The 20,642-nt window shown below is 40.1% G+C and overlaps 1 non-coding gene across 1 annotated transcript; it reads right to left on the reverse strand.

The window, feature by feature from the left end:
* Positions 1-5,201: 5,201 nt before the first annotated feature.
* LOC141580473 (U6 spliceosomal RNA) lies at positions 5,202-5,308 on the reverse strand. The gene has a single exon (XR_012512641.1). It is a non-coding gene; the product is annotated as a U6 spliceosomal RNA (small nuclear RNA).
* Between the last annotated feature and the right edge of the window lie 15,334 nt (positions 5,309-20,642).

A 20,642-nucleotide genomic window follows, 5' to 3' on the forward strand; every position in this document is an offset into this window, starting at 1 on the left:
AAATTGGAGTGGTTTGTCAATATCGAAAAAGGTGATAGTTTGGTTATTGATAGCTTGGTTAACTAAATCGATAGCTGATTTTGCTTCAGGGGTGAGTTGTCTTAAAGAAGTAGGACTGGGATCCCCTACCAATGTATCGTATAGGGGCTTGAGATCAGCTTTGCATAATTTTAGATAAGGTAACAGCCAGTTTATGTCTCCTAATAATTTTTGAAAATCATTGAGGGTTTTTAAACAGTCTAGCCTAAGTTGCACCTTTTGAGTCGATAGGCGAGTTCCACTTAACTGAAATCCTAGGTAAGCGTAGGGATCAGTAAGTTGCACCTTCTCTGGGGCTATGACTAATCCACTAGCAGTAAGGGCAGTTTTTAGACTTTTGAAACAAGACAAGACCACTTCCTCTTTTGCTGCTGCTAAAAGTATGTCATCCATATAATGGATGATGTATACATCCTTCCAATCTTTTCTAACTTCAGCAATGGCGATGGCCACATATGACTGACATAAGGTGGGACTGTTGGCCATGCCCTGAGGCAAAACCTTCCATTGATATCTCTTCATAGGCTCTTTAAAGTTAATTGCAGGAAGGCTGAAAGTGAAACGCTTACAATCCTCTGGATGGAGAGGGATAGTAAAGAAACAGTCTTTTAAGTCTAAAATAACTTTGTAGAATCCCAGAGGTATGGCTACAGGGGAAGGGAGGCCGGGTTGTACACAAATATACACCACCCTGTTCCAGGGTGCCCAGAGATATTAATTCCAGCCAAACTTGGTTATACTCATCATTTTTTTTTATACCACAAACATATTTATAAGCGAAAATGTAGCATCTCCATAAACAGCTGAAGCTAGACTATCTACAGACAAAATTAGCAACAAATCTGATGCACTGTAAATTCAAGTCCTCAGGACAACAAAAGTGATTAAGCAAGACCTCAAGTAACAATGTTAATGCCATTTACAAAGGAAAAAACTGATACAAAAACATTCAAAACCTGAACATCACTTGGCATGTAAGGGAAAAAAAAGCAAATTAGCTGAAAGGTTCATAAACACAAGGTCTTATTTACACTACACAAAGCTCAGGTGTTAGCCTTGAACGTAACTTTCAAAATACCTTCAAATATATCCAACTCAGATCACAGAATTTTGGTATCGAGCTGCTTCATCCTCAAAATCGTCCCAATCAATACCCTCATCAATGCCTTCGTCCTCTGAATTATTGGCTCTACTGGCTAGCCATACAATCCTCTTTCAATATTTTGGATTAGCTAATTTTTGTTTAAGGCCTGCGGCTACACGTTAAGCAAATTTCTCTAAGGAACACACAGACCCACCACTCTCCGCGGGTTTCTGTTCCTCTTTACCAGAGTTGCTATTAAATGACATTAAGTCAGCTTCCCCTGACTTTTTCTCCTTGCCCTCTTTGGGTTCTGGTTTTTCCAAAACTAATGAATTTTCTTTAAAGGGGGGGCTTTTATCAGACAAATTTTTACATGAGTCTCTCAGGCAAGTTTCCCCCTGGGATATGAGATTAGCAATGACTGGATTGGGTTATGAGATTAGCAATGACTGGATTGTCATGTTTTCGGGTAATGATCTCATTTATTAGATTCTAGTATGAGAAAGCAATTACAGGGACCTTTTGAAGCCCAAAAGCATCATAATAATCTTTTAGGGCATCCCCTACTCTTTTCCAACATCTTTGATCTATGGTTCCTTCTTGAGGGAACCAGGGACAAACGTCCTTAATATAATCAAAATATTTAATTAACCAGTTTACTTTCACCTTTACTCCTCGCGCCTTTAATGCTATGCTGAGTTCTTCTACAAACAACTCATGCTTACCAATTTCCTGACCCATAATATCCTCGTCCACTTACCAGAGAGCAAGGCCGCAGCAGGTTCCCGCGGTGACTCCTCCTCTGGATTTCTTCCTTCAATCCGGCCGGCTTCGACGACGTCCCTCACTGTGTCCCTCTTACTTCGTGCCCCATGTTGGGCGCCAGACTGTCCCGACCTGCAGGACAACAACAGGAGCTCGAAGGGAGGGAGTGGGGATGGATGGGCAGGAGACGTGAGAAATGGAGACAAGACAGGAGTCTGACCAAGTCTCGTTTATTGTTGCTGAGCTCACAGCTTAAATAGGCCAGGCAGGGAGGCGGGGCAAAGGAAGCTTGCAGTTGGGAAATTCCGGCCTTCCTAAGTTTCAGGAAACTGAAACTTATCAGCAGGAAACAGAAACTGAAACATTCAGCGGAGAAACAGGAACTGAAACTGAAACATTCAGCGGAGAAACAGAAACTGAAACATTCAAGGGAGAAACTGAAACATTCAGCGGAGAAACAGAAACATTACTGAAACTTATCAGCCAGGAAACAAAGACTGAAACTTGTCAACAGGAAAACAGGAACTGAAACTTACCTTGTGCAAACCTCAACAGATCACAAAATGGCGGCTATTGCTGCCCACAATAAATATGATTACTGATTGTCTTAATGTTAAGGAGAAATTAAAACTAAGTGGTTGGTAATCTTAACTTTTGGTCATTAAGGAAAAATTTTAAGACAAATCTCTAATTTAGCCACTTACCTGGAAATAAGGCTCAGGCTGATGACTGTTCTCTACCATCTTAGAAACAGGAAAAAATTCACACTCACCTTTCCTGTCAGAAGCAAGCTGAAACTCAAGAAATGAAGTGCCTGCTCTCCACCATCATGGAAGCAGAAAAACTTGTCTTCCTTACCGGAAATAAGAAAAAACTTCACAAAAGGAGCTGTAAAGCAAAATCAACCTTAGCTCTGAACCAAATTTTGGGAGATCTGGGACTCTCCGGAGGGCAGAAGCTCCCAAACCTCAGCAAATCATCTATCCCATTGGTTTGAACAATAAGGAGAGCCCAGGTTGGTATCAAGCAATAATGACATTTATCAAAAGTTAGGGCCACATTGATAATGTCCTTCTCTCTCTCTCTCTTTTTTTTTCTTCTGAGGTAGAGTCTCGCTCTGTTGCCAGGCACCAGACTGGAGTGCAGTGGTGCAATCTGAACACACTGCAACCTCTGTCTCCTGGGTTCAAGCAATTCTCCTGCCTCATCCTCCCAGGTAGCTGGGACTACAGGTGCATGTCACCACGCTCAGTTATTTATTTATTTATTTATTTTTGTATTTTTAGTAGAGATGGGGTTTCATCATGTTGGCCAGGATGTTCTTGACCTCTTGACCTCATGATCCGCCTGCCTTGGCCTCCCGAAGTGCTGGAATTACAGGCTTGAGCCACCGTGCTGGGCCCATGTCCTTCTCTTTTTATCTTTATTCGTATAGCCTGTTTTGTCAGAAACCAGGATTGCAACACCTGCTTTTTTCTGTTTCCCATTTACTTAAAGGATTTTTCTCCATTCATTTTGAGCCTATGTGTGGGAGTTCATTTGAGATGGGTCTCTTAAAGACAGCATAATCAAAGGAGTCTTGGCTCTTTATCCATCTTGCCACCCTATGTCTTTCAATTGGAGCATTTAGCCCATTTACATTTAAAATTAGCAATGATATGTAAGGATTTGATCCTGTCGTCATGCTCCTAATTGATAATTTCACAGACTTGTGTATGCGGTTGGTTTTTTAGCATCAGTGGTCTGTGTAATTCAGTGCATTTTTGTAGTGGCTGGTGATGATCTTTTCTTTCCGTATTAAGTTCTACTTTCAGGAGCGCTTGTAAGGTAGATCTGCTGGTAATGAATTCCCTGAGCATTTGCTTGCCTGAAAATGATCTTATTTCTCCTTCACTTATGACAATTAGTTTTGCTGGACTTGAAATTCCAGGTTGAAATTTTTTTCTGTAAGTAGTTGAATATCTCTTCTGGCTTGTGGGGTTTCAGCTGAGTGGTTCACTGTTAGTCTGAAGGGATTCCTTTTGTAGGTGACCTTGTCTTTCTCCCTAGCTGCCCTTGACAATTTTTATTTCATTTTGACCTTGGAGAACCTGATGAGTATGTGTCTTAGAGATGTTTTTTTGTGGCATATCTGAGGTTCTCTGGATTTCCTGAATTCAATGTTATTCTGTCTGGCTAGGTTGGGGAAATACTAATGAATGACATTCTGAAATACGTTTTCCAAGTTGTTTACATTTTTGTCATCTCTTTCAGGTACATTAATAAGGCATACACTCCTAGCAACAGTGTAAAAGTGTTCCTATTTCTCCACATGCTCTCTGGTATCTGTTGTCTCCAGATTTTTTTAATGGTCACCATTATAACTGGCATGAGGTGATATCTCAATGTGGTTTTGATTTTTCTAATAATCAGTGATGATGAACAGTTTTTCACATGTTTATTGACCGCATATATATCTTCTTTTCAAAAGTGTCTGTTTATATCTTTTGCCCACTTTTGAACGAGTTTGCTTGTGTTTTGCCCACTTTTGAATGGGTTTGCTTGTGTTTTTCCTTGTAAATATGTTTTATTTCTTTGTAGATTCTGGATATCAGCCATTTGTCAGATGGGTAGATTGCAAAAATTGTTTCTCATTCTGCTGGTTGCCGGTTCACTCTAATGACTGTTTCTTTTGCTGTACAGAAGCTCTGGAATTTAATAAGGTCCTATTTGTCTATTTTCCTTTTTGTTGCCAATGCTTTTGGTGTTTTAGTCATGAAGTACTTGCCTATGTCCTGAATGGCTTTGCCTATTTTTTTTTTCTAGATTTTTTATGGCATTAGGTCTTATGTCTAGATCTTTAATCCATCTGGAGGTAATTCTACTGTAAGGTGTCAGGAAGAGGTCCAGTGTCTGCTTTCTGCACACTGGTAGCCAGTTTTCCCAACGCCAATTATTAAACCAGAAATCCTTTTCCCATTGCTTGTCTTTGTCAGGTTTGTCAAAGATGAGTTGGTTGTAGATGTGTGGCATTGCCACCAGGACCTCTGTTCTGTTCCATTGGTCTATGTCTCTGTTTTAGTACCAGTACCATGCTGTTTTGAATACTGTAGCTTTGTATTACAGTTTGAAATCGGGTAGCATGATGCCTCTGGTCTTGTTCTTTTTGCTTAGCATTGTCTTGGCTATGCATACTCTCTTTTGGTTCCATATGAAGTTTAAGGTGGGTTTTTCCAGTTCTGTGAATAAGGTCATTGGTAGCTTGAGGGGGACAGCATTGAATCTATAAATTACTTTGGGCAGTATGGCCATTTTCACGATATTGATTCTTTCTAAAAATATGGAATGCTTCATGAATTTTTAGGTCATCCTTGAGCAGGGGCCATGCTAATCTTCTCTGAATCATTCCAGTTTTAATATGTGTGCTGCCAAAGTGAGCACCAGTAATGTTATTTATACTGGCTACATTGCCTGTTAGCTCCTGCAATGTTTTACAATGATTTTTGGCCTCCTTGCACTGGATGATGACATACTTCTTTCACTCAATGAACTTTGTTTCTACCCACATTCTGAATTCTACTTGTATCATTGCAGACATGACAGCCTCTGGCCAGTTCTGAAAACTTGAACAGGCTGAACAGTTATTGTAATCATCTGGAGGAAAGAAGGCATGCTGACTTTTTGAGTTTCAGTGTTCTTGCACTGATTCTTCCTCATCTTTATGAGCTTATTCACCTTCAACCTTTGAGGTTGCTAACCTTTGCACAGGGTATTTTTCTTTTATCATATTTGATGACCTTGAGGGTTTGATTGTGGTGTAATGTAGAATCAGGGAGTTTCCTTTGGTTTTGGAGGATTTCAGGGGGCCAATATTCATCTTCCAATTCCTGGACTGTGTGCTTTAACACTGGGAAACTTATATTGGGTCTCAGCTTTGTTCTCTGGCTCCTCAAAGTTTGGAGTCTACTTCACTGAAGGCAGCAAAGTGTGGCAGCTGTGGCAGAGTGCTAGCAGATGCAAAACTGTCTACTTCCCTGTTGGCATTTGACCAGTGGTGGAAGTGGTGGAGGCAAGACAGCTTGGTGGGGACCAGGGGCCCCTGCTGTGTGTGCTGTTGCACTTGAGGTAGTGTTGGTTCAGGCTGGGGCACTGGCCTGTGCATGTCTGGGTGCCTTCTCTGTGACCCCCTAAGCAGCAGCAGTCACTCAACATATATTAGTGTCCCATTTTCATGCACAGAATTAGCACAAGGGCAAGGTGTTGGCAGAGGTGGTGCTTTTGATTCTCTGCCTACCATGGCTCTTTCTTCAATGGGTGTTGGTGTGGGTTGAAGTGCGTGCTACACTCCCATGTGCTGGTAGGGCAAGTACTGCAAAATCCACTCATGTAAACAGACACCAGCAAAGCAATGTAGGACAGTTGTGTATAAAGAGCTGCTGTATGGAGAGGCAATGTAGAGGCTGGTGCATGCCTGAAGGGTCCACATTGCCGCATCTCTTCACTGCTCAGGCATGGTCCACTGGCACAGAAACAAAGGTGTGGGCACTTGAGAGTGCCCTGTAGGCAGGTGTGGCCAGGCTGGGGCCCTGGGAGAGGCAAGCAGACTAAGGAGTGCTGAGGTCAGACCAGCTTCATCTCATGTGTAAGAATGCCCAGCAGAGATCAGGCCTCAGAGAACTCTCTGAAAAGTGAGGCCCCAGCACAGCACAGCTGCTCTACAAAAACATGGCCAGACTTCTTTTTTAAGCAAGTCTCCTTTTATTAAGAAGGAAACTCTCACACCTGATCTCTGCTGGGCAATCTTCACATGAGATGTGGCTGATCTGACCTCCACACTCCTAAAGTGCTGGGATAAAGTGTCTCATAAGACCAAGTGGAGCCTAGAGAGATAGCTGTGCCTGCCCTCTGGGCTTCACATGAGCTGGCTTCCTGCTCCACCACTTTGTTTGTCTCCTGGCGCTCTACCCAGAGAGATGTGAGTTAGCCATCACTTAGTGTAATCAGGCCAGGATGGAGTGTCTGTGCTGTGGGCCCAAGCCAGGGTTCCCTGTCCGGTGATAAGCAGTGGGGGCTATGTGGTACCACAAGATATGGACTGCTTTCTTCCTTGGGTCAACTGCAGCTTGTTAGAGTTATCAATATTGCACTTAGGGTCTCTGTTTTCTTGATATCCTGAAGGTAACAAGGGCAGATCCACTGCAGAGGCAGTGGCAGAGAGGATTTTGGTCGATCCCTGAAGCTCCATCCAAGGAATTGCCAAGTTGCTACTGGTTTGATAGATTCAGTGGGGACCTGGATAGAGACCCAAGCCGGGAGGACCTGCTCATCGAGCAGATATGGAAACCAGCACCCACATAACGGTTCAGCCACTTTCCCATAAGGCTGCTGTGGTATACTGGGGGTCCACTCCAGTCCCTAATTGTCTCATATCTTCCAGTGCTCAAGGTATCACTAGTGAGCTGTAAAAAGGCAGAGATAATAGCCTGCCTCTTCCTCTGGGAGCTCTGTACCACTGAGGAACAATCCGGTGGCCAATCTGGACACAACTATGGGAGGTGGCTGGAGACTAGTTCAGAAGTCTTGTCTAGTTAGGAGGAGCAAGAACAGAGACTTGCTTTTAAAAAAAAGTCTGGCCATGTTTCTGTAGAGCAGCTGTGCTGTGCCGGGGGATCACTTCAGAGCCTGGTTTCTGCAGACACTCTGAAGCTCCAAGGTTGAAATGGCTGAGTCGCCTAAACAGCAAAGATGACAGTCTGGTCCTCCCAATGGAAGCTCTGACTCAGGGAGGTCTGAAACATCTGTCAGCCAGAGAACAGCAGTGAAGGCAGCCAGAGACCCTGTTGAAAGGCTCTACCCAGTGATTAGAAATGTGGTTGGGGACTGACTTAAACAAGGGCCTGGCCATGTTTTTGCGATGTGGCTCTGCTGTGCTGAGCTACCACTTACACCCCTGGTCAGCTTGGGTTCTACAAAGCCCTGGGGCCAGAACCTAGTCATCCAAACAGCAAAGTTGGTGGCCCGCCCCTCTCTGTGGGAGCTCTGTCTAAGGAATGTTTCAAATCTCCATGGGTCAGGGAACACCTGTGAGGGTAGCTGTAAGCCCCAGGTGGGAGGTCCTGTTCAGTAAGAAGGAACAAGATCAGGAGCCTACTTACAGAAGCAGTCTGGCCATGATTTGGTAAAGCAGCTGTGCTGTGCTGCGGGAACTCTTCTGCCCCTGGTGGGTTTGTACTCTCCAATGCCCACAGGCTGGAATAATTAAGTTCCTCCAACAGGATAGATGACAGCCTGCCCTGTCTTTTCTCTCAGTTTATCTTGTGTAATGGAACTGAATTTTTAGGCTGTTAATTTTACAATAAGCATGACAGTTGTTCAGAAAGAATCTTGCTCTTCTCCTTCCGGTTAGATGTATGAGAATTCATTGTCTCCTGTAAATAAACCTGTTCAGGTTTTGTCCTCTGGGAAGAAGTTTCTTTCTGTTATCTGGCATTGGTCACAGTCATGTAGAGCAGTAGCCAGTCTACAAGGACATGATTGAATTTCCATTTCCAGTGTTTCCTCGTTGTGTCTTACATTCTCCAATTCAGAACTGACCATTTTATTCTTCATTGTCAAAATGCTAAGCTGTCCACTGTCCTTAAATACTGTCTTTGTTCATTCTTCCTTATCCAATTTTATAGCCTTTAGAATATTAGCATTATTTTCTTTCATACTTTCAACGTCCTCCAAAAGTTTCTTTGCCTTTTGCAGTTTCTGCTGTTTAATTGTGTCTAGTTCCAGTCTTAACATGGCAATTTTTTTCCCACAAAACACTATTTTCATGCAAGAGAACTTTTCCTTTCTTATGGCTAAGAGAACTCTAAGTCAACAAAGGAACATTTTAGTTAGTACACAATAGAATAACATATCATAATTTCCTCTGAATTTAAACCATAACATGTATATTTGTATAATGAAAGAATTCCCATGGTGAATATGTTACTGAAAAAAAGTTGGACAAAACTTCAAACCTAATAGAGTGTAAAGTCCAGAAAGTTTCAATATTGATTTAAACACCATGAAAAATAAATCACTAGAGGATTTTAAAGAATTTCGGAGTTGGAAAAGCCTTTCTCTGAATTACAAAATAACCATAGGCATAAAATATAAGATTAATACATTTGACTACGTTTTTAAAATTGGATTTATACTCTGATATCTATCCTATAAACCACACCATTGTAAGAGCCTTAGCTATGCATATATTTGGACAGAAGCAGTTCGCTAAGGTTTTATGTTCCTTTTTCTGAAGAAGGTTTTATCAATATATGACTTTTCTAATACTGTTATAGTCAGTTATAAGAATTACATTTATTCATAACTGTTAAATCTACGTATTGTATCCTTCTATATGTACACATCTGCATCTAAGCATTGTGCCTCTACATACAACTCTGAACTCATTTAAGATCAGGATTCTTAAAAAAAGAAATAAAAAAAATATGCAGCTGGATACTGTGGCTCACACCTGTAATCCCAGCAGCATGTAATGTTCAGTGTTTTATGTAGTACTGCACTTCTACCTGTGGCTGGGAGCAGTCGCTCAGACCTACAATCCTAGCTGCTGAGGTGCGTGGATCATGAGGTCAGAAGTTCGAGGCCAGTGTGGCCAGCATAGGGAAACTTCATCTCTACTAAAAATAAAAAAATTAACCAGGTATGGTGGTGTGCACCTGTAATCCCAGCTAGTCAAATGGTAGGTAGGAGAATCATGTGAACCAGGAGTTGGAGGTTGCTGTGAGCTGAGATCATGCCATTGCACTCCAACCTGGGCAACAGACTGTGTGAGACTCGGTTTCAAAATAAACATGTGTGCGTGTGTGTGTGTGTGTGTGGGTGTGTTTGTGTGTGTATATATATAGGTGTGTATATATATATATGTGTGCCTCTGTGTGTGTATTTATATATACATGTGTGTAATACACATGGATGTATATAGTATATTGTGAAGAATTTTCCCTATGTTGTCTGATGCTAGTTCTAGTGATCCTCCAGAAAATCACCGTTACGTCTGTGGTGTAAACATACAATACAAAAGAAGCCTTTAATTCAAAATATGAATAGTAAATAAGATACGACTTATAGAGTTTTTCTTAGAAATCATGAGATTAAGGAGGATCCAAGATGGCTAAATAGGAACATCTTTGGAATGTAGTTCCCAGCAAGAACAGCGCAGAGGGTGAGTGCTCTCTACTTTTCCAAACAAGTTTTCACTGACAACAGACCAGGAGATTCCTGAGCATAAAAGCACCATGAGTTTTCATTTCAGCAGTTTCAGCCAGGGATGTGTCAGGACAAAGAAGCTCACAAAAATTTCGGTGGCTATTTCAACTGGTGCCTGGAATGCCTGGGAGACAGAGCTGCCCATTCAACTGAAAGGGAGGGGGCTGAGACAGGAAACCAGGTGATCTGGCTTGATGGGTACCACCCCCATGAGACAAGAAATTTGAAACACTCTGGATTAAGAGTTTCACAACAAGCACAGCTGGAACTGGGATGGCCTAGCTCCGTGGGGGTGAGGGAATCCCCCACTACCAAGGCAGTCTGCCACTACTGATGCAGTCTGCCACTACCAATGCAGACTACTTCGTGCCAGGCAGGGCATCTATGAAAAAAGGCAGCAGCATGACAGGAACTTATAAATAAAGCTGACCTTCCTAGGACAGAGCACCTGGGAAAACAAGAGGTTATGAGTTCAGCTGAAGCAGACTTAAAGGCACCAGCCCAGCAGCTCTGCACAAAACAACAGAACTCCCAGCACAGAACTTGAGCTCTTATAAGGGACAGAATGTCTCCTCAAGCAACTCTCTGAGCCCCATATACACAAAAAGACACCTCATAAAGGGAAGCTCAGGCCAACATCTGGTGGGTACCATTCTGGTATCAGGATAGCAGAGGGAGAAACTGGCAGCAACCCTTGCTGTTCTGCAGCCCCACGGGTGATCCGCAGGTGAGTGGGATCTTGAGAGCACCTCCAGTCATCCTGCAGCAGAGGGGACTGACTGTTAGTAGTAAAACTAAGTGGAAAGAAATAGCTTCAACATCAATAAAAAGGACGTCCATTTAGAGACCCCACCTGAAAGTCACCAACTACAAAGAACACAGGTAGATAAAGCCACTAAGATAAGAAGAAACCAGTGCAAACAGGAAGAAAACACCAAAAACCAGAAGACCTCTTCTCATCCGAGGGATCATAACTCCTCACCAGCTAAGGATCGAAAATAGATGGAGTATGAATCTGATGAATTGACAGAAATCAGCTTCAGAAGGTGGGTAATAACAAACTTCTCAGAGCTAAAAGAACATGTGCTAACCCAATGCAAAGAAACTAAGAACCTAGAAAAAAGGTCAGATGATAAGCTGATTAGAATAAATAGCTTAGAGAAGAATAGAAAAGACTTGATGGAGCTGAAAAACACAGCACGACAACTTCAAGAAGCATACACAAGTTTCAATAGCAGCACTGACCAAGCAGAAGAAAAAATATCAGAGATCAAAGATCAATGCAATGAAGTAAAATGAGAAGGCAAGAATAGAGAGAAAAGAGTGAAAAGAAATGAACAAAGCCTCCAAGAAATATGGGATTATGTGAAAAGACGTAATCTATGTTTGATAGGCATACCTCAGTGTACAGAGAGAATGAATGCAAGCTGGAAAATACTCTTCAGGATATTATCCAGGAGAAGTTCCCCAACCTAGCGAGGCAGGCCACCATTCAAGTCCAGGAAGTATGGAGACCACCACAAAGATATACCTCAAGAAGAGCAACCCCAAGGCACATAATCATCAGATTCAGGGTTGAAATGAAGGAAAAAATGCTACGGGCAGCAAAAGAGAAAGTCGGGTTACCCTCAAAGGAAAGCCCACCAGACTCACAGCGGATCTCTCCACACAAACCCTACAAGTCAGAAGAGAGTGGGGGCCAATATTCAACATCCTTAGAGAAAAGAACTGTCAACCTAGAATTTGATATCCAGCCAAACTAAGCTTCACATTTGAAGGAGAAAGAAAATTCTTTATGGACAAACAATTACTGATTTTCTCACCACCAGGCCTGCCTTACTAGAGCTCCTGAAAGAAGCACTAATCAAGGAAAGGAACGATCAGTAACAGCCACTCCAAAACTGTACCAAATGGTAAAGACCATCAATACAATGAAGACAATGTGTCAACTAAAGGACAAAACAGTCTACTAGCATCAAAATCAAAATGGCAGTATCAAATTCACACATAATAAAATTAACCTTAAATGTAAATGGACTAAATGCCCCAATCAAAAGACATAGACCTCCAGATTGCATAAAATGTCACAACCCATCTGTGTGCTGTATTCAGGAAACCCGTCTCATATGCAAGGACACATGTAGGCTAAACATAAAGGGATGCAGTGTCATGCAAATCGAGAGCAAAATAAATAAATAAATAAATAAATAAATAAATAAATGAGGAGCTGCAATCCTAGTCTCTGGTAAAATGGACTTTAAACCAACAAAGATCAAAAGAAACAAAGAAGGGCATTACATAATGGTAAAAGGATCAATGCAACAAGAAGAGGTAATGATCCTAAATATTTATGCACTCAATACAGGAGCACCTGGGTAGCACCCAGGTACATTAAGCAAGTTCATAATGACCTACAAAGAGACTTAGACTCCCACATAATAATACTGGGAGACTTTAACACTCCATTGTCACTCCTAGACATATTATCGAGACAGAAAATTAACAAGAAGGTCCAGGATTTGAACTCCGATCTGGACCAAGCAGACCTAATAGACAGAAATATCCAACCCAAATCCATAGAATATACATTCTGATCAGCACCACACAGCACCTACTCTAAAATTGACCACATAATTGGAAATAAATCCCTCCTAAGCAAATGCAAAACAACAGAAATCATAACAAACAGTCTCTCAGACCATATGCAATCAAATTAGAACTCAGAATTAAGAAACTGACTCAGAACTGCAAAACTACATGAAAATAGAACTGGCTCCTGAATTTCGACTGGATAAACAATGAAACGAAGGCAGAAATAAAGATGTTCTTTGAAACAAATGAGAACAAACACACAACGTGCCAGAATCTCTGGGACACTTTTAAAGCAGCGTCGAGAAGGCAATTTATAGCAATAAATGCCAACTAGAGAAGCAAGGAAAGATCTAAAATTGACACTCTATCGTAAAAACTGAAAGAACTAGAGGAGCAAGGTCAAAAAAACTCAAAAGCTAGCAGAAGACAAGAATTAACTAAGATCAGAACAGAACTGAAGGAGACGGAGACACAAAAAGCCCTTCATAAAATCAACAAGTCCAGGAGCAGATTTTTCGAAGAGATCAACAAAATAGAGCCCTAGCCAGATTAATAAAAAAGAAAATGGAGAAGAATGAAATAGATGCAATTGAAAACGATAAAGGGGATATCATCACTGACTCCACAGAAATACAAACTACAATCAGAGATTACTACAAATAACTCTATGCATATAAACCAGTAAACCTGGATGAAATGAATAAATTCCTTGACACTTGTACTCTACCAAGACAAAACCAAGAGGAAGTTGAAATCCTGAGTAAACCAATAACAAGGGCTGAAGTAGAGGCAGGAATCAATAGCCTACCAACCAAAAACAAAACAAAACAAAACAAAACAAAACAAAACAAAAAGGCCAGGTCCAGAGCGTTCACAGCTGAATTCTACCAGAAATACAAAAAGAAGCTGGTTTCATTCCTTCTGAAACTATCAATCAATACAAAGAGAGAGAATCCTCCCTAACTCATTTTGTGAGACCAACATCATCCTGATACCAAAACCGGGCAGAGACTCAACTAAGAAAGAAAACTTCAGCCCAATCTCCATGATGAATATCGATGAAAAAATCATCAATAAAATACTGGCAAACTGACTGCAACAGCACATCTAGAAGCTTATCCATCACAACAAAGTAGGCTTCACCCCAGGAATGCAAGACCAGTTGAACATATGCAAATCCATAAATGTAGTCCATCACATAAAGGAACCAAAGTCCAAAACCACATGATTATCTCAATAGATGCAGAGAAGGTCTTTGATAAAATTCATCAGCCCTTCATGCTAAAAACTCTCAATAAACTAGGTACTGACAGAATTTATCATAAAATGATAAAAGCTATGTATGACAAGCCTACAGCTTGTTCAGTACAATATCATACTGAATGGCTAAAAGCTGGAAGAATTCCTTTGAAATCAGGCACTAGACAAGGATGCCCTCTCTCACCACTCCTATCCAACATATTATAGGATGTTCTAGCCAGAGCAATCAGTCAAGAAAAAGAAATACAGGGTAATCGATTATGAAATAAGGAAGTAATAGTGCCTCTATTTGCAGATGGCATGATTGTATATTTAGAAGACCATCGTCTCAGTCCAAAATCTTCTCAAACTGATAAGCAACTTCAGCAAAGTCTCAGGATACAAAATAATTGTGTAGAAGTCACAGGCATTCATATATACCAACAGACAGAGAGCCAAATCAAGAGTAAACTCCCATTCACAACTGCTACAAAGAGAATAAAATACCAAGGAATACAACCAACAAAGGATGTAAAGGACCTCTTCAAGGAGAACTACATACCACTACTCAACAAAATAACAGAGGACACAAACAGATGGAGAAATATTCCATGCTCAGGGTTAAGAAGAATCAGTATCGTGAAAATGGCCATACTGCCCAAAGTAATTATAGATTCAATGCTATCCCCATCAAGCTACCAATGAACTTCTTCACAGAACTAAAACAAAACAAAACAAAACAAAACAAAACAAAACAAAACAAAACAAAACAAAACAAAAAAACACTTTATACTTCATACAGAATCACAAGAGATCCCACATAGCCAAGACAATTCTAAGCAAAAAGAACAAAGCCAGGGACATCACATTGCCAGACTTCAAACTATATCACAAGGCTATAGTAATCAAAACAGCATGGTACTGGTACCAAAACAGAGACATAGACCAATGGAACAGAACAGAGACCCCAGAAGAAACACCACACATCTGCACCCATCTGATCTTTGACAAACTTGGCAAAAACAACCAATGAGGAAAGGACTCCACGTTTAATAAATGGTGTCAGGAAAACTGGCTAGCAATATGCTGAAAGCAGAAACTGGACGCCTACCTGCCACCTTACATTAAAATTAACTCCAGATGGATCAAAGATTTAAACATAAAATCTAACACCATAAAAACTCTAGAAGAAATTGTAGGCAAAACCATACAGGACATAGGCATAGGCATGGACTTCCTACTAAAACACCAAAAGTAATAGCAATAAAAGCCAAGATAGACAAATGTGATCTAATTAACCTCCACAGCTTCTGTACAGCAAAAGAGATCACCATTAGAGTGAATCAGCAACCAAGAGAATGGTTTGCGATCTACCCATCTGACAAAGGGCTAATATCCATAATCTACAAGGAACTAAAATAGATGCACAAGAAAAAAACAAACAACCCCATGTAAAAGTGGGAAAAGGATATGAACAGACACTTTTCAAAAGAAGACACATATGAGGCCAACAAACATATGAAAAAATGCTCATCAGTGGTCATTTCAGAAATGCAAACCAAAACCACATTGAGATATCATCTCATGCCAGTTAGAATGGCGATCATCAAAAAAATCTAGAGACAACAGATGCTGGAGAGAATGTGGACAAATAGGAACACTCTTACACTGTTGGGGGAGGGGAGTGTAAATTAATTCAACCATTGTGGAAGACAGTGTAGTGATTTCTCAAGGATCTAGAAATAGAAATTCCATTTTACCCAGCAATCCCATTATTGGGTATATACCTAAAGAACTATAAATTGTTCTACTATAAAGACACATGCACACATATGTTCATTGCAGTTCTGTGTACAATAGCAAAGACCTGGAACCAACCCAAATGCCCATCAATGATAGACTGGACAAAGAAAATGTGGTACATATTCACCGTGGAATAGTAAGTAGCCATAAAAAACGATGAGTTCATGTCCTTCAGAGGAATTTGGATGAATCTGGAAACCATCATTCTCAGGAAACTGACACAAGAACAGAAAGCCAAACACCACATGTTCTCACTCATAGGTGGGTGTGGAACAATGAGAACACGTGAACTCAGGGAGAAAAGCATCACACACTGGGGGCAGTTGTGGGGGTTAGGAGAGGGACAGTGGGGGGTGGGGAGGGAGTGGAGGGTGTGGAAGGATAACATGGGGAGAAATGCCAGATATACTATGCACTTAAAGTAAAATTTAAAAAATTCTTTAAAAATGATGAGAATAGAATCACCAGTTGGTTTCATTCTCCTTAAATATTTTCTCAATTTCGGGTGAAAGTATTTGATAAATGGGTCTTTAAAACTATATTATTGTGCTGTGAGAACTTTGAGAGACTGTTGTCACAGTAATGAGGAATGTCACTATTCACAGTCATTTTTCCCTTATCCCACTAAAATTAAAACATATGAGGACATGGCTTGAAAGGATAGTAAACACTGGCATTTGTTTTGATTATCTCTCCAAAATCGAAACAGAAAAGCTACTTCTCTTATCAATCAAATATTATTAATAAAATATATTTGACTTAGTTGATGATATGGAATATCAATTTCAGTGAACTAGCTGCTTTTCATTGCTGATGGGTTGAGTGTTCCCCTTAAATAACACATTTCTATTGGGTGATACTAATTATTGTAGATAATGTTTTTTAAGTAAATTTATTACAGCCATTAGTTCTCTCTCTTCTCCTCCTCCTCCACACTGGTCTCCTCCATTTTCTTCTGTCTCTTTTCCTTTTTCCTTCTGCCTTCTTTCTCAAAATCTTTTGCTTATCTATCATTCATTCATTTAATCTATATTTACTAGCACTTAAAGCTTCTTTAGAAGCTTCCATACTTCTGCCAAGATGGCAGAATAGGAACTGCTCTGGAGCACAGTTCCCAGTGAAAGCAATGCAGAAGGCAAGTGACCACGGCATTTCCAACTGAGGTACCAGGTTCACCTCAATGGAACTGCTTGCACAGTGGGCATAGCCTAAAGGGGGGCAAACTGAGGCAGGGTGGAGCACTGACTCACCTGGGAAGTGCAACTGGCTGGAGGATGTCCCTCCTACCCAACAGAGGCCATTGGGGAACTTCTAAAGCCACTCCTGCACTTCAGTTCAGATACTGCACTTCTCCCATGGTCTTTATATCCCGCATCAGGAGATTTTAGCTGGGCCAAGAAGCGCTGTGGCTGACCAGCATGAATATAAGAGGTCACTTCAGCCAGTGCCATGAGTTTTCAACACAAATCTCAGTGGCCGTTTTGGTTGGCACCTGGAACGCCTGCAAGACAGAGCCTCCCACTCCCCAGAAAAAAAGGGGAGCTGAAGGCAGGGAGCCAAGTGGCCTTGAGTGGCAGGTGTCCCACAACAAAGACCAGCCAACTGAAGCCCACTGGCATGACAGTTTTGCAGTCAGCAGAACAGTTCGAGCTCAACCCGGGATGATGGAGCTCGGTGGGGGGAAGGGCATCTGCCGATGCCGAGGCAGTTCTAACCTTACCTGTGTAAACAAAAGCAAAGTTTACACAGCATCTGAACTGAGCTCCCAGCAGCTCAGCAGTGCCTCTACAGGCTGACTGTGACTAGACTCCCTCCTTGCTGAGCATGACACCTCTGACAAAAAGGCAGCAGCACATCAGAGACTTATAAATATAATCCCACCTTCCAGGGACAGAGCACCTGGGAAAGGGGTAGCTGTGACTTATGCTGCAGCAGACTTAAACGTCCCTGCCCAGCAGCTGTCAATGGAGCACACTTGAGCTCAAATAAGGGAGAGACTGACTCCTCAAGTGGCTCGCTGACCCCCATATATCCAAAAAGATATCTCATAGAGGAGAGCTCTGGCTGATATCTGGTGGATACCCTTCTGGGATGAAGCTACCAGAGGAAAGAACAGGCAGCAATCCTTGCTGTTCTGCAGCCCCACAGGTGATTCCCAGGCAAACACAGTCTCCAGTGGACCTCCAGTAGTCCTATAGCAGAGAGGCCTGTTAGAAGAAAAACTAAAAAAAAAAAAAACAAACAAACAAACAAAAAAAAAAACAAAAAAAAAAAAACGAGAGAAAGATGTACCTTCAACATCAATGGAAAGAATGTCCACTCAGAGATCCCATCCAAAAGTCACCAACTTCAAAGACCAAATGTAGAAAAATCCACAAAGATTGGAAGAAAAAAACACACAAAAAATGAAATCGCCAAAGACCAAAACGACTCTCCTCCAAGGGATCACAACTCCTAATGAGCAAGGGAACAAAACTGGATGGAGAATGAAATTGATGAATTGACAGAAGCAGGCTTCAGCAGATGTGTAATAACAAACTTCTCTGAGATAAAGGAACATGTCCTAACCTAATGCAAAGAAACTAAATACCTTGAAAAAAGGTTAGATGAAATGCTAACTAGAATAACCAGTTTAGAGAAGAACATAAATGACTTCATGGAGCTGAAAAACACAGCACAAGAACACTGGGAGAAGTGCCTCATGTAGGTGATGGGGAGATGCAGGTAGCAAACCACCATGACATGTGTTTACCTATGCATCAATCCTGCAAGATCTGCACATGCACTTCTGAACTTAATTACAATAAATAAATAAATAAATAAATAAATAAAAATTCCTGACCATGGGAAAGGAAATCAGGAAAAGTGAAGAGAAATAGATCATGATCCCCAAGGATTCTCCCTTACTTTCAGGGAAGCAACAGTGTACAGTAATAAAAATGAGGATTATCGGTCCCCAACTAGGAGTCTAGTCTTATAAAGAAAGTCTTTCTAATCCTATGTTGGGAAGGCATGGAAGAACAAGGGGCATAATTAATAAAATTTGAATTGGAATTTATTTCCTAATGAAGTATTAAAAACAAACAATTTCGAGGTAACTAGAGCTTCATTTTACTGAGCTCTTCTAAGCATTATAATATGTTACAAGATAGTGAGTTGTCAAATTAGAATGAATAATTTAGTTCCTCTGACTTAAGTGCTTCAGAAGATAGGAAAATGAATTCATCTAATATTTATAGTCTTCACCTCTGAGATATGTGTAATCTTTACAAATATGAGTAACATACATAAAATATTATATAGAAAAATGTTACAGTACACAAATGCCAAATTTAAAGTGATATAGAAGATAAATACTATGAGTCCTTACCTAAATACATATATTTTCTTCAAATTTGAGTATTGTTAAAGTGTGTTCTATAATCTCCTGTTAAACTGAAACACTTGATGGCAATCTATGTATATGAATATCATCAGTTCATTGTAAAAAAAAAAAAAAAAAAGGAGAAAAGAAAACCAAAACATGGCAAATGAAAAATCTTACAACTACTGGATCTATTCTGTATATTTTTATGTGTTGTGGGTGATGTTTATAAATAAAAAAGCTCTCTAATTGGCTTTAAAATAATGTTTAAATCAAATTATTTTTTTCAGAAAAATAAAACTCTAATACCTTTTACTTCACATGACTTTAGTAATATTTGAGAAATAAAGACAGTTTTAAAGTTTATTGGTAAAATAAAGACATTAGCTCCAAATTAGGCAGGTCAGATATTAGGTTTGTAAAATGCTTTAAAGTAATAAACTGCTTTTTTTGACTTTTAAAATTTGTTCAACTTACCTGCTTTGGAGTCATTAGATTCTAGGTAAGGTCTGGGAACATGTGGAGTTAGCCATGCTCCCTGGCTATGCTTTAAAAACTCAGACTTTATATGCACTTGTGTCTGGTGTCCTAGGTTTCATATCTAGTACAAAATTAAAATCACTTACCTGCCAAGTGTTTCACCAAAAAAAAAAAAAAAAAAAAAAAACTGCTAAGAGCTGACATTGTAACATGTAATTGAAACTAATGAAAAAGTTTTACATGGAAGCTTTGTGGAAAAAAAGAAATGTGCTTTCACTAAAACATTATAAGGCATTAGAATGTAAATTTTTGCTTCATTCAGAAGGTTAAAAATTGTTTTGACTTAAATAGAATGAAGCTAAAGGACTGAGCAAGTTGTGGAAGGTTTGTGAAATAGTCATCTTGTAAAAGAAACACCGTGTGAACACACTGGCTAAATTTAAAGGAGTATTGTTCAGTTTTTCCATAAATTGAACATTGGAATAAAAACACAATAGGGTTTTCTTAAAGCACTAATTTTGCTTTAATACAAATTTGTAAAAGGTTATCAAAAGCTTGTAAGAATTTCGACTTATAGTCAAACTGATGAAGACTGGATGAATTCATCTTTAAGGTTTTATTAAAAATTTGAGTTGACATTAACAGTACACTAATGCAAGAGTGAAATTTGGCTTTCTTTCTTGAATATGATTTTAACATAATATTAAAGAATAAAAAAGATTTTTGTCTCTCCTCAAATAAATTACAGGAAAAAGAAGGGAAAGACACACATTGCTTGAAAGGCTGAGTCTTCTATCAATGAGTAAAAGCTTTTGCCTTTAAACATTTTTTGAGTTACCATTTTGGCTAAATGAATGACTTACTATGACCTGGCATTCCATTTTATATCAAGTATTTTAGGCCTTTACTATATTTATATGAATATTAATGTATTTGATACACTTCCCCAAATCCAATTTTAGCTTCAAAATTAAGTCTTTTTGACTTCTTAATTTGGAATGCACAAGAGGGCACTGAAAAATCCAAAAGAGAAGT

Source organism: Saimiri boliviensis, chromosome 11 (genome assembly GCF_048565385.1).
Source record: "Saimiri boliviensis isolate mSaiBol1 chromosome 11, mSaiBol1.pri, whole genome shotgun sequence".
NCBI classification, from domain to species: domain Eukaryota; kingdom Metazoa; phylum Chordata; class Mammalia; order Primates; family Cebidae; genus Saimiri; species Saimiri boliviensis.